We start from the raw sequence: 17,268 nt of genomic DNA, 5'->3' as shown, positions 1-17,268 counted from the left end.
TTCAGAATGAAGAAAATCAGTTTGACATCAAGATGAAGCATTCTGCTTCAAATGCAGATCAAGGATTCGGCAAGCCCACCTGCTAGAAATAACCAGAGAAGAAACCTGGTTCTTAAAACAAGCACCACATCCAACAAGGGAATGGTGGTGAGGAAAGCAGTCAGCCAAAAAACTGGAACAGTTTGCTACAAATAATTTCTCCACTGAAATTTCAAAAATAAAATGAAAGTGATGCAATGCTGCGCTGCCCTCGCGTGAATGGGCATCCTCCGGTGCTCGACAGATCTGTAACCCCGAATGAGAGACTCAGGAGAATCAGCATGTCTCCTGGGAGTCCCCAGGTGACTGCCCACCAGCACGCTGACCACCATCACATCTGCCAGGGTTGAAATGCAGAGAAGAGACCAACTTCTGAAAGGCACAGGAAATGTTGGCAAGGGAAAAAATGGCTGCAGTCAGTCCTGGGACAGAGGCCCTGACAGCAGAGGCCAGAAGGTTGCAGGTGAACTGGAGTGGCCCTGGGGAAGGAAGGGACCACAAGGGAGCAGATCTCAATTCTCTTCTCTCTCTCCCTTGGGTAGGAGAGATAAAGCCTGCATCATTCTCACCTGGAACTGTGGGTTATGGCTTGCAGAAGTCGTACCAACACGGAATGATTATTCAAGACTCTGTGGGAAAATTCCAGAAAAAGAGAAGAAGTAGGGAGCCAACTCCACGAGCCTCTCAAATGCTCCTATATTTACTGTGTATAACGAAAGGAAAAAAGTCATTAACAGTTGTGTGATAGTAAGTAGGAACTTGAGGAAAGACGGGAGGAGACAGAGATTGTAGAATCCACAATGAGTAAAAAGGCTTAGTGTATCTTTACGGAAGTCATGTGGTGAGGGGAATAAGATACATTCTTTAGATATGTGAATTACAAAGCAGACCACGAGACCAGCCAGGTCCTTGTTTTGGGGATAATAGACTATCTAAAAGCACACAAGCCCAGCTTTTATAGCTGAGGGCCTGGGTCCTTGCTTTGAAATGAGCAGAGTGCTATCTAAAGCATCAACCATACAAGCAAAGCATTGTCTCTGCTTTTTAAGGCAAGGAGACAGGAGTGAGGATGCACAGGCTCCTGCTTGCAAAGCAGTTACTAAGCACACATTTTTCTTCTGAACATTGACAGGCGGCTGGGGTCTGTTACAATTTGTTAACCTAATCTTGGGCTCCCACATGTAACCAATATGGAACCATTATGGAGGACACCCTAGGATAACAAATCCTAGCTCTGGGTCTTTTCCTGTCAGCTTCAGACACTCTAGCAGGATCTAGACACATCCCTGAATAACGATCCCACAGAACCACCCAGACTCTTAACTCCTGGCGCTTGAAACTTAATTTTAGCTCTACACAACTTAACAAAGAAAAGTTTCAGAAATAGAAGATATTACATTCTTTTATATCTCATCCTATGAACTAATTTTTCTGATTGCTCTAAGCTGCTTCTAATTGGCAAAGCACCTAATTCTGCAGGTGAATTCAGTACTTTCCATTGGGCATAACTTGCCAGTTTGGGCTCACTGAATTCTATTGGTCAAATACTGATACACTTGATTTCATTGTTCATCAGTTTCAGCCAGGAGGAGAGGGTGTGTCATTCTTTTCCTCAGCCCACCCTCAACTCTTTTCTCATCAGCAACTCAGGCCTCCTGAAATTAAAACAAAGAATTTGTTTCCCTTCTACGCTTTCCACAAACCCAACAGGAAACATCAGCCTGGAGAAAGAATTCAACAAAAATGTTAAAACAAAAATCTATAAAACCTGAAGCAACTCCATCTCCGAATCATGATACACAGTGACATGAAAGTAAGTGTGTCAAGCACAAAACATGCGTGAGCCTGACACCTGATTTCTATTCTTCAAAGGAAGGAAGGTTTTCATATTTTTTATTATCACTCTTTCTCATTGCTTCTGATTAAGCCAAAAATTAGTTTATGAAATAATTAAGCACTGCAATAACAGATTTTCGCTGTATCAATTACAGAAGGCATTCAGAGGGGATAGGAAAACCCAGCTCTGTAAAAAATGCAAAATTTCTTCCCCTGTTAAGAACACGTATACAAAATGCAACAGAGAATTCAAATTCTTGTGGAGAGGAGCAAAAGCCACAGAATCAAAGCAAAGTCAATACTATGAGTCAATTCAAAATTCACTAGACAAGCATGCTCAAAGCATTCAAAGAATTTTAAAGGCACACTGCAAACCATTCACTTAATGATCTGCAGGCTAGAGGAAGAGTTTCCCTCTTTAACAGACAACAGAAATCAAAAGGGTGCCTCTCCAAACAAAGACGAAAGATCAATCAGGTTTTTAACAGTTCTGATAAATCAGCATGTTCTAAAGAACAAAATTCAGAAATTTTAAACATTCATTCAAACCACAATGAAACAAGCACTTACAAAAAAAGAAAAAAACCCCAAAGAAACTAAGCACATTGATCATGCACTTGGATCAATGAGAACGTCTTTTACCCTTCGAAGAAAGGACAGGCTATAGCCTTTTACTTGAAAATTAACACTACTATAAAGATAACTCCTAAAACTGATTTCATCATTCATGTTGCCTTGAAAACTCTGAGGCACTTGTATCTGATCAGAAAAGCAATTCTGAGTAATAGTATGTTACAATTCAGCACCAGTTTGCTTTAGAAGAAAAAAGAAAAGCTACTGTTCCTCAAATCCTGCACAAAGTGTGAAGTGCCTCCCTGCCTCTTTCCCCTCCTGTTTTCAAACCTGATGCTCCCCAACACTTCTGAAACTAGTGTGAGAACCTCGTAATCCCACCAATATGTCAAATGACTAAAGAATATCAATTTACTTGTGTAAATATATGCCTACATCTTGAACTGGAGGAGGAAGGTATCAGAGGGCTACATGGAACTTATTTCTACCTTCCTGAAATCACACACAAACACGTTCACACAGACACAAACACATACACACTGAATTACTGAGCACTTCACAAACTTAGGAATTCCAACTTCTAGAAGATAACTTTGCAGTTAGATTAAAATACAAAACTGTCAAGTTTTGAAAGACTTGATCATCTGCTAAATCATCCAAATATCAACGAGACCCAATTTGCCTTCTCTGTAGAATGTAATTTCCAATGATGTCAAAGCAGACCCTAAGAAGTACTGGATCAAAGACTCGTGTTTATCACTAGATATGATCGTTTTTAAACAAGTAAACAGATTCAGAAAGGTATGTCCCAACATTTATTCTTATTGAAATAGCATATGTATTCAATTGTCTATACAGAAAATAGGTCCCATGATGGAGTTTAAGAGCTATTTTGTGTATTGAAATATTTATTTTTAAGTGCAGACAAGGAGGGTGGGTATTACTCAGTTGTAGAGCACCTGCTTAGCATGCACAAAATGTGCTGCCTTCAATCCCCAGTAATCCCCCCCAAAATAGTGCTTACTTAAAAATAAGAAAAAAGTTATAAAAAAATGCAGACTAAAAACCACTGCAATGTAGAAGCCAGAACTATAATAAAAAACATGTGTTTCTATCGAATACTGACTATATGTCAAACACAGGGATAACCACAAATCACCCCTGACAACCATCACGTGTGGTTCTCAGCAACCCTTCTAAGTAGACACGGATGAGAAGCCCAGCACTGCGGATGAGGAGACGGAGCTCAGAGGAGCCGGGGACGCTGACCGTCCTGCTCCACGTGACACCACGTCAGCCCAGGACAAGTGCTGACAGAGCTGCATTGAGGGGACATGCAGCTGCGTGGAAACTTCGGGAGCTGGGAGTCCCAGAAAACACGAAAAATTGTTCAGTGAAAAACCAGCTCAAATATATTACACTGTGCCACATCCTTTAAACAGGGAACATGACTGAGATCTTTATGTTGCCTCCGTGTCCTTTATGCCATCATCAGTTATTTGCCCTCTCAGCATGACCAGTGATGATCTGGACACCTTATGAAGTGCACTCAGATGGAAGAGCTTTTAAAGCTGTTTTATGAAGGTTGTAAGTCTCTGTCTATGCCTCACACAGGCGGTCATCCATCACGTCTCACCGGTGTGGACGTACCACCTGAAATCACTCCTTTCTGCTTTTAAAATCCCTTCATCTAATCCAGACTTTTCAACAGCAAAGAATCAGCTCAACCACAGACAGTGAACAGCTTTTCACCAAATGGACTCGAACAGCCCATCGGTCTACCTGGAAGCCCTTTTCTTCTATTAAACCCACTTCCGGGTACTTCATCATTTTCTGATTGGTGGACTTGGCCGCTGACTGGCCTACTCAGAGAGCTCCCAGCCTCACATCCGGGGGTGGGAGAGGGCCCTGCTCTTGGGAGAAATCAGTGAAGAAGGCGGACATCCTCCAGTCAGGACTGCACGTGTAGAAGTGCCACAAGGTGCTCAGAAATTGTACCGTCAGCACCCCTGGGCTCCCATGGACTGGTTTCACATTAACCAAACTCATGACACACTGATGCAAGAAAACCAGAAACTTAACTTATTAATGTAACAGAATATGTGAAACTATCAACCAGACTGAAATATCAGAGTTCAACCATGAGTACATTTTCTCCTCCACGGCCCAAACACTGGCAGGCAGTAACATGGCAACCATGGAGAGAAGCAGAGCAGGATAGGTCTCTAGATTAATTCAATGGACTAAATTTCTGTTATCCCAACAAATCTACTGCCTGGAAAACAATTAACGCTAATCACGGTGCACTCTTCGTGGACAGTGGCTGAGACATGACTGTGAGCACCTGTGTAAATCTCCTTTCCCTGTCCTTATTGGGCAAACTGATGCACAGAGGTACAGAGATCCAGGGATGCAGATACCTCTAAACACCCAAAGCCCATCCCTGGGAGCCTCAAAACCAGACAGCCAGGGTTTAAATACCAGCTCTGCCACTTAATAGCTCTGTGACCTTGGCCAACTTACTTACCCTCTGTGTGCCTCAATTTCCACTCTGTAAAACTGGGATAAAAATCAAACATTCCTTACTCGATTGTTGAGAAGATAGAAGGATTCATTTCTTTAAAACTCTCAGAAAAGAATGTAGCACATTATTGGTTCTCAACAAATGTCAACTTAATATTAAAGTGATTTACAAGTCTCCTTTCTAATCATCTTCTGTATTTCCTGGCTAGACTAAGTCCCAAAGAAAATCCTTATTTCTCCTTTTATAAACTCTTGGGGAGCACCCTTCTGTTCCATACCACCACCTGTTTAAACTGAGGGAGGGGATGCCTCCTCCCCACTCCTCTTGGCCACGGAGAGTGCTTCTCCACACCACAGACCCATGGCCCACAGCTAGCCTTTATCACACTAACAGAGTTAGCTGTGAGTCCAGAGAGACAAGCAGGGTATGTGAAACCGTTCCTTTCCTTCCAGTGCTGGCCACACTTGGGAAGCACACGGGATGCTCAGCTCCATGGCAGGACAGCCCTGTGCATGATGGGGCAGATCCTCTCAAGGGAAGGCTCGCTGTGGCCCAGAGCTACCTGGGACAGGGTGAGTCTCTAATTCTGGGACACAGTATAATGACACGCATTTTCCCACAGCCCTGAAGTTCATGGAGAATGTGGCTTCATCAGTAAAAAAGAAGACATATATCGCCTGTTTACTCTTTTCTGTCATCTCTCAGTTGGCTGCTGTAGACAACATGCGTATAAGTATTGGATCCCCTTAAGCCCCAACATATTTGAAGTAACAAAAAATTCTGTGGCTTAACGTTGGTTCAGGGTGACTGTGTAACACTTCTGACTTTGCTGATGCTAAATTATGGGTATAGGAACTATGGAACCTCCTCAAATATCTTTCAGCATAAAACCAGCTTTCCTTATTTTCCTGTTTCTTAGTAATTGCCAAAGACTATCAAATGATGGCTTCTCACAAAACAGTAGCTAAAGTTTATTAGCCCTCTTGACATACCCACTGTGGTAAACAGTTTACATAATTTCTAATTCTCACAATTCTATAAAGCAGATATGAGCATCCCCATCTCACAGACGAGGGAAATCTCAGAACGAACTGAATTAGGCTCACGTGGCTCAGTGGCAGCGCGTGCACGCAAACACAAGTCAAAAAACTACACCCCTTCCTATATGTACCAAATCTCCTACCATCAATTAACACACAGCGGTGGGGTCAATACTCAGGGAACTCAGTACACTTTTCAGCTTTAATGTGCTCCAGAGGCCGCTACTAGCTGTTTTATAAATTCCTGGCTCACTGGTTTCTAACACTGGAAGAAAAGCCCGATTTTGCCATTGTTTGCACAGCAAGTCTGAGATGTTCACAGCGAGATGACAGAATAAAACTAAGATATAAGCAGAACAATTTTTCCATGTAGACAGACATAATGGAGACTGTGCTATTCTGAAGCATTAAGCAAAGAAATCAAAACAAAATAACGTTGTTTAAGCCTTCTTTAACAAACAGGAAAATTAAGACGGTAAGAAGGTGCAACAAGCGCCACCTATGGGTAAAAAGACCTTCCAGGTCGCCAAGAATCATGCAACACAAAAATTGTCTATAGGATCAGAAACGAGAATCAGATAACTAAAAGCTTCTGTAGAACATACTGCACTTTGCTTCGGGGGAAGGGAGGGTAACTCAGTATTTAATCTGATATTGCTAATACTCCTGAATATAAACAAAAGACACAGGCTCATGGAAACTCATCTTAGAAGAGGAAAGAATCCAGTCCTGCCACTTCATTTTACAGGAGGGGAGACTGAGACATGGGATCTGTCCTCCTTGCAATCGGCAGCAAATCTATCCTAGGCCACATGTCTTGCACTGTAGCAAAAACCAACAGATCTTTACTAGGCCTATATTCATAAAAGTAACGTCTGTATTTTTCCAAAAGTAGGTAATCTAAGTATCTTGCAATATACTTCTCAAAGAGCCAGGAAATCGTAAAAGTTGTTGAAATAGAAAAACATTTATTTACATATTAAAACAGCATGAGATTTATTCTATTAAAAAAAGTTACATGTCAAATTAATGTTTTGATATTTTAAACCTGTTAAGAGTGCAGGAAATAATATCAAAATTTTCTTTAATCACAAAAGAGAGAAGATTATTCCCTGAAAATGATAAATGTGGATTTTTTTTAAACTTAATGGATCTGGTCAGAATCCACGAATTTAAATGTCTGAGTGGATGTTACACGGCAACATGAATTCTGAGTTGTAACAATACACATTCTGTGTAAATAATCTTCAAGGTCGTCTGCTTAAGGCAATTTAACTAATCCCTGTCTCAATAGAATGATAAAGATTTCATTAAAACTTCATAGTGCACTAAAAAAAATAAATGAATCCTTGTTACTTTAAGCCATATTCATATATATCATATATGTACATATTGAATTTGCATCAGAAATAAGCCACCCCCTTTAGTATTCAGAGTTGATCCTTCTAAAATACCTGTCATTGTGACAGCACATTTTTATTAAGCAACTCTTGGGTGCTTTGTATACAAGGCGTCTAACTCTCACAGACAAGTTAAACGATATTACTCAAATTTCACAAATGAGGAAATGTACTTAAGCCATAAAAACAACTTACCTATTCATCATCAGGAGAGAAAAGAGTAATGATTTTACTTACAATATTCACTGACAATCTTTTCTTCCATACTAAGACTACATAAAACCAATTCAGTCTTTCTAAGTATTTCTGTCAATAAGGGCCACTAGAGAAAAGCAAGTAACATCACTAGCAATGGTTGGACTTCCAAAGCCCACTTCTCTTTTGCAATATCATTATTTTTAATGTTTTGTTTTTAGTGCTCACAGAGCACTAAAATTAAAAAAAATATTAACTTTTTAAGTCATTACCTGAGAATAAAACTTTTGTAAAAATATACAATTTCAATTTATGCCACTCTGTCTCACATTCTCACTGTTGTCTCTCCTTTGAAGTCCTCATTAGGCTGAGATCACTAAAATTGGCCATTTATGGAGTCACAGGATTTCGGGAAACCACTCAACGGGAGGCTGATTAGAGGAGAAATTAAAAATGCATTTGGTGCAGCCAGGGTTCCAGCACTGAGCTAGCCACTGCCAGCTGTGTGTAATTTGGGACAAGCTGCTCCATCTCTCAATCCCTCAGCTGCAAGAAAGGAGACACTGATACCTACCCTCAAACACCTGCTATGAAGTAAAACATGAGGAAAGAATTTTAGCCTTAGGCAGGTGTCCACTCAGAGCGAGTTTTGTCATTATGATGATGAGGATGGGTGTTAATAAATTTAGCTACACCAGAAAGTAGAAATCATCATAAAGGAGAAACATTAAATCAATGAGCATTTCCTTTTGGATGGATTGCAGAATATTCTATTCATTTTTTTAATAAACCAAGATTTGTCCATTAATAATAGATTTACATGTTTATGGACAAGTCTCCAGAAAAAGAATTAGAGGCCTCTAACCTCTGAATACTAAGAAAGTAAAGTTTAAAGAGAATTATGGGGGATATTATACCTCATTTGGGAAAGTATGTGCTTAACATGTATGCGGCCCTCAGTTCAGTCCCCAGTAACTCCATTTGAAAACTTTTTTTTTAAGAAATGGAGAATTAAAGCAAAAAGATGGAGGAATACAGAATTTTTTTAGAGACACAACTCAGACTTTTGATAGGGAATAAAACATCCATTTCTCAGAGGAAATCTTGAAAACTATTTAAACTGGATCTAAGATGTCTAGTCTTTTAACATTATTCAAGAATTCATATTACCAAGTCTTAAAACTACCTGATAACCCACAGTGGTGATAGTGATCATAACAGCTGCCAACACGGATCGAGCTCCGGCTAGGAATGCTCTGTTCTGACATCTCTGCCCCTGAGGCCTCACCAGGCTGAGAGCACTAACTCCGGACATTCATGAGCATCTCGTGTAAGTCCTCAATTTGTGCTACTCACTCCCCCTCACCAGGCCCTCTGAGGGAAGCACTGTTATCATCTTCCCCACCGGCAGTTAAGGCCACTAAGGCAGAGAGACTAAACCCGATCCAGGTCACACTGGCATTAAAGGACGTGTGTATTTCTGCTGTTTTACTTTTTACAAAGGAATCTGAGATATCAATTAGAGGGAGACTGTTAAATAATAAAGTCTGTCTGGTCTCCACTTCAAAGAGCAGATACTATAAATTCCTGATGTAGGATGAGGCTGCCGCCACAAACTGACTCAGCTTGAAATTAATATCCAAGATGAAGCAGCGAATACACGTAAATATTCACGATTGTCAACTCTGCTCATGGGTCTGGGCCCTTCACTGCCTGAACGGGGGTGAAATCCCCACCCACGTCAGGGAGGGAAGCGCGGCTTTTCCAGGTCGCACCCAGGCTTCACGGGTTGTTTCCCCCCACAGACTGTCGTCAACGATGAAAAAGCTCTCAAGATTTTTACACCATGCAAAGCTGAAAGACATTTCTGCAGATGGAGCAATTTCTCAGGCTTAAACCTTTTTTGCCTACACTCAGCAAGGGGGAGAAAAGAAACATGACTCTGCAAAGTCTCTGAACCTCACCACTCACAGGAGTAGAATGGCCTCAGCACAAGATGACTCTTCACGGATGAGAACAAAATAAAGCCGCCCCCAACCACAGGCACTCCCAGAGACAGCGCTCAGCAGTTCTCTGCACACTCACGGTTGTGCAGCCCTCACCACCATCTATTTCCAGAACACTCCATCATCCCAGAAGAAACCCCCTGTCACTATCAGTCATTCCCTAATCCCCCTCCACCCAGCCCCTTGCAACCATCACCTGCTCTCCGCCTCTGCATTTGCCTATTCTGCACATTTCAGATCACTGAAGTCAACAATATGTGGCCGTTTATGTCTGGTTCCTTTCACTTAACGTGCTATTATCAAGGCTTTTCCATGTTGAAGTGGTATCTGCATCTCCCTCTTTTTTTTTTTTTTTTTTGAAAACGTTAAAGTTTATTAGAAGGTGGTAAGTACTATCAAAAAGAGTAGAGTGGAGCATAAGGGGTGGGGATTCAAAGGGAAAAGGGCGGGTTGAGTAATCAGGCTGGACTTCCCAGAACAGGTGGCCTTTTTCATCTTCCCCTTTATTTTTTTTTCCTTTTTATTCACCCTTACGTATGAATAATGTTCCACTACATGGAGATACTACATTCAGTTCATCCATTCAGCAGCTATGTATGGACGACGTCCAGAAGAATTAGTGTAAGAGGTGACTAGCAGGGATGGCATTTAAGCAAAGGGCAAGATGTGCTTTAAAAAAAAGCCAACAAACAGAGGCACAAGGAAATTCAGTCCGTTTCTGAGCAAAGTGCATGCTTGCTTCGGCAGGACTACCGTGCAGGGCTGGGGAGGATATTGGCAGGAATCACGGGGAGGGAGTCACCTAAGAAGACACCCCACCGAAATCAGCTCAGCCAATTCTCCTCCCTCATGTTTTTAGGTTTCTCTTATTTCATGTAATAGCACTTTAACTACACATCTGATCATGTGCATCAGACCACCTTACCTCGAAGCCACAGAAAATCATTCACTGACCGGAGCAGATCCAGGACAAAACTGTGATGGACCAGGGAGTCCTGCAGCATCCCAGCCTGCAGGCACAAACTCCACATGTGCCTTGGTGATGTCCAGAAAATAAAATGCATGGAAATATCTCACTGCTGGTGCACGAAATCTGCCCCCAAATTGCCCCAAAATCATGCTGGCAAAGCACTACTCAACCCTCTCACTACAAAAAAAATAAATAAAAAATAAAAAAAGCTAAGAAGGGAAATTTAGGCTCTGCCATTGAAAACCAGCAACCATCAATGCTAGTATCTGAGCTGGAATGCTCCTGACTTCAAAAACCACTGCGCACTTATTTTTCAAACGGGAAAGCATATATGTATTCCACGTAGATGATATTACAGTAGGATTTTTATTTTCGAAATTTCCAATTAAACATTAGCACAAGAAAGATTATGTTTCAGCTTTTAAAAAAATCAATTATCTTCCAATTTCTTAATTTTGAACGTATTATTATTTTATAAATGGAGCTATGCTTCATATTATAAACCAAGTGTTTGGCTTCTGCAAACAAAACCTTTATGGCCTCACTATTTCGGAGCAAACTTTAATGATGTTTTGAGAGGTGGGGCCTGGGGCGCTCCCTAACAGCTCTTTAAATACTGACAAGGATGTGCTATTAAGTAATGCAAAGGCTCTAAGTCCACATTAACTAGGAAACCAAAGAAACTACACCAAAGCCTTACTTTATAATTTTTAAATATTCCTATTTTTTGAATATTAAAGTTCTTAAAAGATATGATTTTTTTGAAAAAGACAACAGCTGTATTAAATTTCCTCTCACCAAGAGAGCAATCTTTTTCAAGAGTAAAAACCCCTATGGAAATTCAAAAGACAGGACGTTTCTGGCTAAGTGAACATGCAGATCTGAAGACAAACATAAATCCTATCAGATCTCACTCGAACGAGCTCAACAAAGTCCTGGGCTACCCTGGAACATAGCTCTTCCCTTCCAAATGTTGGCTGAGCTAAGATCATCACACAAGGCAGGGAAGAAGAGAAGAGGAAAGTCCACCTGGCGGCCTCCATCTGTTTTCTTCAAGCCAAAAGGCGCCGCAAGGGGGGCCCAGCTAACAAGCCCTCCCCATAAGGAAATCCGGCATCCACACTGCCCCTGCCGTCCCCAAGCAGCCCCGACGCCCCTCTCCCACTTGTGGCCTCCCAGCCTGTGAATGGTCTTCTAATGTCACTCCCCAGTTGGTGGCACCCTCCCCCTCTTCCCCGCTACACACACACACACACACACAAGCGGAGCCAAGGCAGCCTTCCCAAAGCATAAATTTGATTACATCACCCCACTTAAAACCCTTCAGAGGCTCCCTGGTAGAGTTCTAGCCCCACCCCCGACCCTTCTCGCCCAGCCTCACCTCAGTAGCCAGGTCCCCAGTGACCTCAGGGGCCCCCTGTCCTGCTCCTACTTCCCACTTGCCTCCAGGCTCATTTTGACTGTTTCTCAAGGAAGCCTTCCCTCCCTCCAACCTCCGCAATTTGTTCTTCTGTTCAAAGAACATTCTAGGCTAAGTCAACTTCTGACACTGCTAAGCTCCCAAGGAGCATTTTGCTTACTAATGTGGGTCCAACCTCTCTCCCCTAGACACTCAGAAGTGTGCGTGTTATGAATAAATGAATGATGGGGTGGGGCTCAAAGGGACAGCCAGACCAGCTTTCGTCCGTCCCGACCTTTCTTACTGTAGAATATCAGAAGCAAAACCAGAAGTACCTTTCCTGAGGGTCACTTCCAGCTGACACCCTTCACTGCCTCCTGTGTCAGTTCTAGTAAAACCTAAGCTCTTCGAAAGCCCTCCACCCCAGACCCTCTCCAGTGTCCTCCCCAGCAGGGGCACCCACAAACCTGGACCACACATGGCACTCTCCACGAGTCCCCAATGCACAAGCCTCCAGGCCTCTACCAAGGCTGCTCTGCCACATGAGCCACAGTCTTCACGCTTTCTACTGGCTGACCCTTACTCTGTCTTCACAACTGAATGTAGAGCCCATTTCTTCCAGGAAGTCCTCTCTGATAATATCCTTTAGGTCTTGGCAGGGCTCCCTCTATAGCAGCACTGCATGGGGACCAACTAGGTGTTTGCTTGCTCCTTTGGGACCACGACCTATTGGGGGCCACGTGGGAAGGAGTGAGAGATTACAAGAGGGGTGGAAGAAGCAAAAAGCAAAAATCACAGCTGAAGTCCCAAATTCAAGGATTCTTTCTCAGAAAAAGAATAAAATATTTCACACGTGTGCAATTTGGCTACTATTTTTGTGGCTTGCGGAAAGCAAGGGCTTGGTGTTCTAGTCCAAAACCCAGGTTACATGCAAAGAAATGTATATATTCATATCCAAAGGAAACCAGAGCAGCTCAACAACAGTTTGCAGTCAGAATTGAAAGGAATTTTGATAAAGGCAATCTCTCTCTCTTTTCTTTCTTTTCTGGCATCATATAATTTTAGAAGTATTTGCATGACTAAGAGATGGATACAGCCCGTGATTCTGCACTGGAGAGTTTGGGCTGAGGAAGCCCAGATTACATTCACTGTGTAAATGCAATCACACCAACAAACTGACAAGCGCCATTGTGGAGGAGCTGATGTTCCAAAGCAGGCAAACTTATGCAGTAAGAAAACTCTAAATAAAAAGTAAGAAATTCAATGTTCTGTACTCAATTTCATTAGTTATATGGGCAATTACCTGATAGTATATCTTGTCTAATGAAACCCAAAAATAACTTGTGAACGTTGATTTTCTTCATCTGACTGTTTTATGCTAAATTTGGATATCAAACCCACAATCCATACGGACAGCTCAGGCCTATGCTGCAGCACAGCTACATCCCGTAGAAGAAAGTCTATCAAGGGAGAACTGGAGAGTGTCCCTTCAGAAGCTGCTAAGTCTGGTTTTGCACCTGTACATCATTTGCAACCACGTCATCGTCAAAGGAGTAAGACCTTAGCACTATGGGGGGTAAAGCACTGCGGTGCTTCAGAACCATCAAAGAACACTGAGTTTTGTGAATCAGTCCTGAGGCACTTAAATCGTACTTTTTCTGAAAGGCCCCAAAACTGACCCACTTCACCATTTCACGTACAACAGGGAGGTACCGGAATTAGTAGAGAAAACATGCCCTTGAAGTCTGACAAGACCCTGCTTGAATGCTGCTACAGCATTGACTAGCCGCTAAAGGGACCAATTCCTTAACCCCTCTGAGAAGGCTTCCCAATCCGCAAAAGGGGGCTGCCACCGCCCACCTGGGAGGCATGGATGAGAATGCAACACGCAAGTACGGCTGCCGACTGGTACCTGACACGGGGCCTGACAAGCTTCACTCCGCTGCCCTTCTCCCCCTTTAAATTTGCACTGTTCCCCCTGGTAAGGATCAAACCAGTGGAAAAGACTGCCCGAAACTTCTGTGTATCCCTGGATACATGCATTACCCTTAGGAGGCCAGAAAAACAACTGCCTCCTCCTCAGTCATTATCAAAATTCTTTAGAGTCTGGATTTTTTAACCTCTATTTTGCAGGGAGACTATTCCAGAATTTTTCAAGCACCATTTTCCAGATTGACTCATCTCCCAGCGCCCATCACTTCTCACCTCAGATCCTCTGTCTGCCTTCTGTTCATTGGAAAGCGAGTCAGGAGGAGCGGGGACTCCCTAGGCCTCCTTCCCTCCCTGACATTTTAGAGTGACTACCTTCAACCCACGCCCCAATCCAACACCAGCTTCTGAGGAGTCTACAATCCCGGACCCTGCAGACACTGCAACTTCCCAAGACACACACGTGGCCACGACCCTCCCTTCAGGTTTCTTCCTGGCTGGCCCTGCCCACCACCCAGCCCCTTAAGGATAAATGAGATTGCCCTGAAAATCCCAAACGGCCCTGACTGACACACCAAAGCTGCATGGTCTGGGCTTTCCTCCAACCCAGGCACAGCCCTGCGCCCCCTCAGCCTCAGTCTGCAGCTCTCAAGATGATCTAATTCACATGCGCGGCTGTGAACACCAGCTAAGAATGACGACTCCCAACGTGTATCTCTAGTCCGTCTCCTTCAACTCAGCCCCAGGCTCATAGACCCGAGTGCCTCTATGAAGTCCTAACTTGGATGAAAAATGGCATCTTAAAAATGCCTCATGTCCACCATTTACTCTGGAACTCAATTTCTGGCAGGTACCTCCCATGATCCCCATTTTAGTAACAGACCCAGCACTCACCTAGTTGTTTGAGGTCACATTCAATTTCCCCTGTTCCCTCCCTCCAGCCCTGGCCTGGAATATTAGTCCTGTCATTTCCGTCACTAAGCCCATCTCAAGTCTGGTTCTGCAGGGACCACGGCCAGATCCCCAGAAGCTCAGAGCATGGTGCACTGAGTCACAGTCCTCCGAAGGGTGCTCCCTGGAGGGGGAGGCATCTCCTGCCACCGGTCACATCAGAAGGCACTGGGTTCTCACAAAGGAGGCCCTGGAGAAGGGACTCAAGGTTCTCCTGTGATCTGAGCTTTGAAGGTCACGAGGTCTGGTGGAGCTCCTATTAGCAGACCCACTTGCCACTGATCAGATGAGGATGGAGGAGCCCAAGCAAGGCTGTCCTCACTCCGACCCCTGGGCCCTCGGAAGCCACGGGAAAGGCCTGTGTCCAGGGCACAGCCCACCAATCACAGATCCCAGCCTGCATTTGCCAACCCGGACAGCCTAGACTCCTTCTACTTGCGAGACTTTCTTCTGTTCTGTTCCCCCCAGAGAATGTGATGGACTCTTTCAGAATGTCTGGCCTGTCTCAAGCGAGACCAAGTCAGTGAAGGATGAAGTGTCCACATTTGGACTAGAGCATGAAAGGAGAAACAAGGCCACATGATCAGCATGATGGTGGTGGCCAAACTCTTCCCCTGGGTGAGATGAACAAGGGTAGGGGTGAGAATCCAAGGTCTTAGATTGGCCAAAGCATCTTCCTTCATGGCTGTCTGGGGGTTGGAGACTCACTACCGGAAACTAACGACACGGCCGTCAGTGGGGGACGTCAGCTGCAACAAACACTGGGTTAGCTCTTTAATGCCAACATGGGTTAAAAGTAAAGGCCAGTGCAGGGAGGCCTGCACGGCTGTTGAGGCAAACCACAGACCCGGCTATGAATGCCCACTGGCTGGAGCAGAGAGGAAGCTACGGTCCCTTTAACAGTCCCTGTGTCCACAAGATCCATGTGAGCCAGCTACTTAGGAGAAGGAAATGTTGTCCTGATACTCAGAAAAACCAGCCTCGTAAAGGGAACAAAAGAGTGGCATGGATTTTAGACCCACTTCTGCCCCTTTATGAATGCAAAATTAAGTAAATGTCATGGGGAAGTTGAATGCAAAAAAAAAAAAAAAAACAAACGGTGACTGATTCCTCCAACAGTGTCCCCTGCAGCTGCTCACCCCCGAGCCTGCCACTTCCTCACCAGTGACCGCCGGTCAGGAAGCGCCTTCACACACGTCACACAGAGACAGCCAGGAACCGCGTGCTGAGCACGTTTGTGTAAAAGCAGGAATCGAGCAAGATGCTGCAGAATTTGACTTGACAAGTTTAAATACTCCATGAAAAGAATCCCTCAACAGCCGCCTAAATCAATTCGCATCTCACTTCTTCAAAACAATCAAACTAATTGAATAAGTGTGCATTTGTCACCAAATATAAGTAGGACCAAACAGGTTCCTCAAAGCAAAGATTTTAACAGGTATCAAACACCAGTGGGTGATGTGCTAACAAAGCAAATATTCAAAAAAATTAGAAAATAACAAGATGACTAGGATAATGCATGGATCAAGGCAGCTGAAAAGTTTCTGCTTCTTAAAGCAATGGAGACAGCACGGAGGGCGATCTAGCTATTTCCAATGCAGGATATGCACAGCCACCTTTTCAGACGCAACTGCGCGGTACAAGAGAAAGAGGAATAAAGAAAAAGGAAAAGAGGAACAAGAGAAAATTAGAAACACACAAGAACAAAAATGACTTTGACAGCATGTACAAGAATTTACGTGAGTGTGTGAGGCCAGGGACGCGGGGACGGAGAGACCCACCCTCACCTCCTGCTCCAGGGAAGGCAGGGGCCTGAGGGGAGCGACGCTGCTTGGGGACCCCAACGTGGTCAGCGCCCCTAACCAAAACTCCACATACATGCATCTAGGCAGCTTTTAAGCCACAAAATGTGGTCGCATTACAGGCTGGACAGTTTTACTCACTCCCAACGAGAGTAGAAGGAGAGAATTAGTCTCTGCTCCTGCACCAAAGCATTGTTTTAAAAATTAATGACTGTGGAATAGTAAAAGCAACAATGGAGTAAAAGTGACTGGAGGAGAACGTGCTTCATCCGAGCTCACTGGCCTCGTTATCTCACTGACGTTCAAATGCTGGCTGAGCCCTTATGGTACCAAAACAGACAGATCCACCAGGAGGGAGTTTAATTGGCTGCTGTACTTTGATGCCAAGAGCCATGCGTGGTATACGAGTTTCTGGGTAAACGATGGTGACAGTGTCAACACTATGGGCTGAGCACACATCCAGCTACTCCGCCAAATCCCAAGGGCAGACTTCAAAAGGCAAAAACAAGCTGGCATTCTCTGGTGGGTCTGCAGACTCAGAACCAAACAGTTGCTGAGCAAAAATGTCACCAGTGCCTCCTATGACAAAAGAGGAGTCACTGGT

The 17,268-nt window shown here is 43.8% G+C and overlaps 1 protein-coding gene across 3 annotated transcripts in view; it reads right to left on the bottom strand.

Annotated features, from left to right (window-relative positions):
* Positions 1-17,268, bottom strand: part of LOC141573941 (trafficking protein particle complex subunit 9-like) — a 184,253-nt gene that overhangs the window by 40,376 nt on the left and 126,609 nt on the right. The window lies entirely within an intron of this gene.

Source organism: Camelus bactrianus, chromosome 18 (genome assembly GCF_048773025.1).
Source record: "Camelus bactrianus isolate YW-2024 breed Bactrian camel chromosome 18, ASM4877302v1, whole genome shotgun sequence".
NCBI classification, from domain to species: Eukaryota; Metazoa; Chordata; class Mammalia; order Artiodactyla; family Camelidae; genus Camelus; species Camelus bactrianus.
Note: the sequence above shows the minus strand (reverse complement) of the source record. Positions and strands in the feature narration are given on the sequence as shown.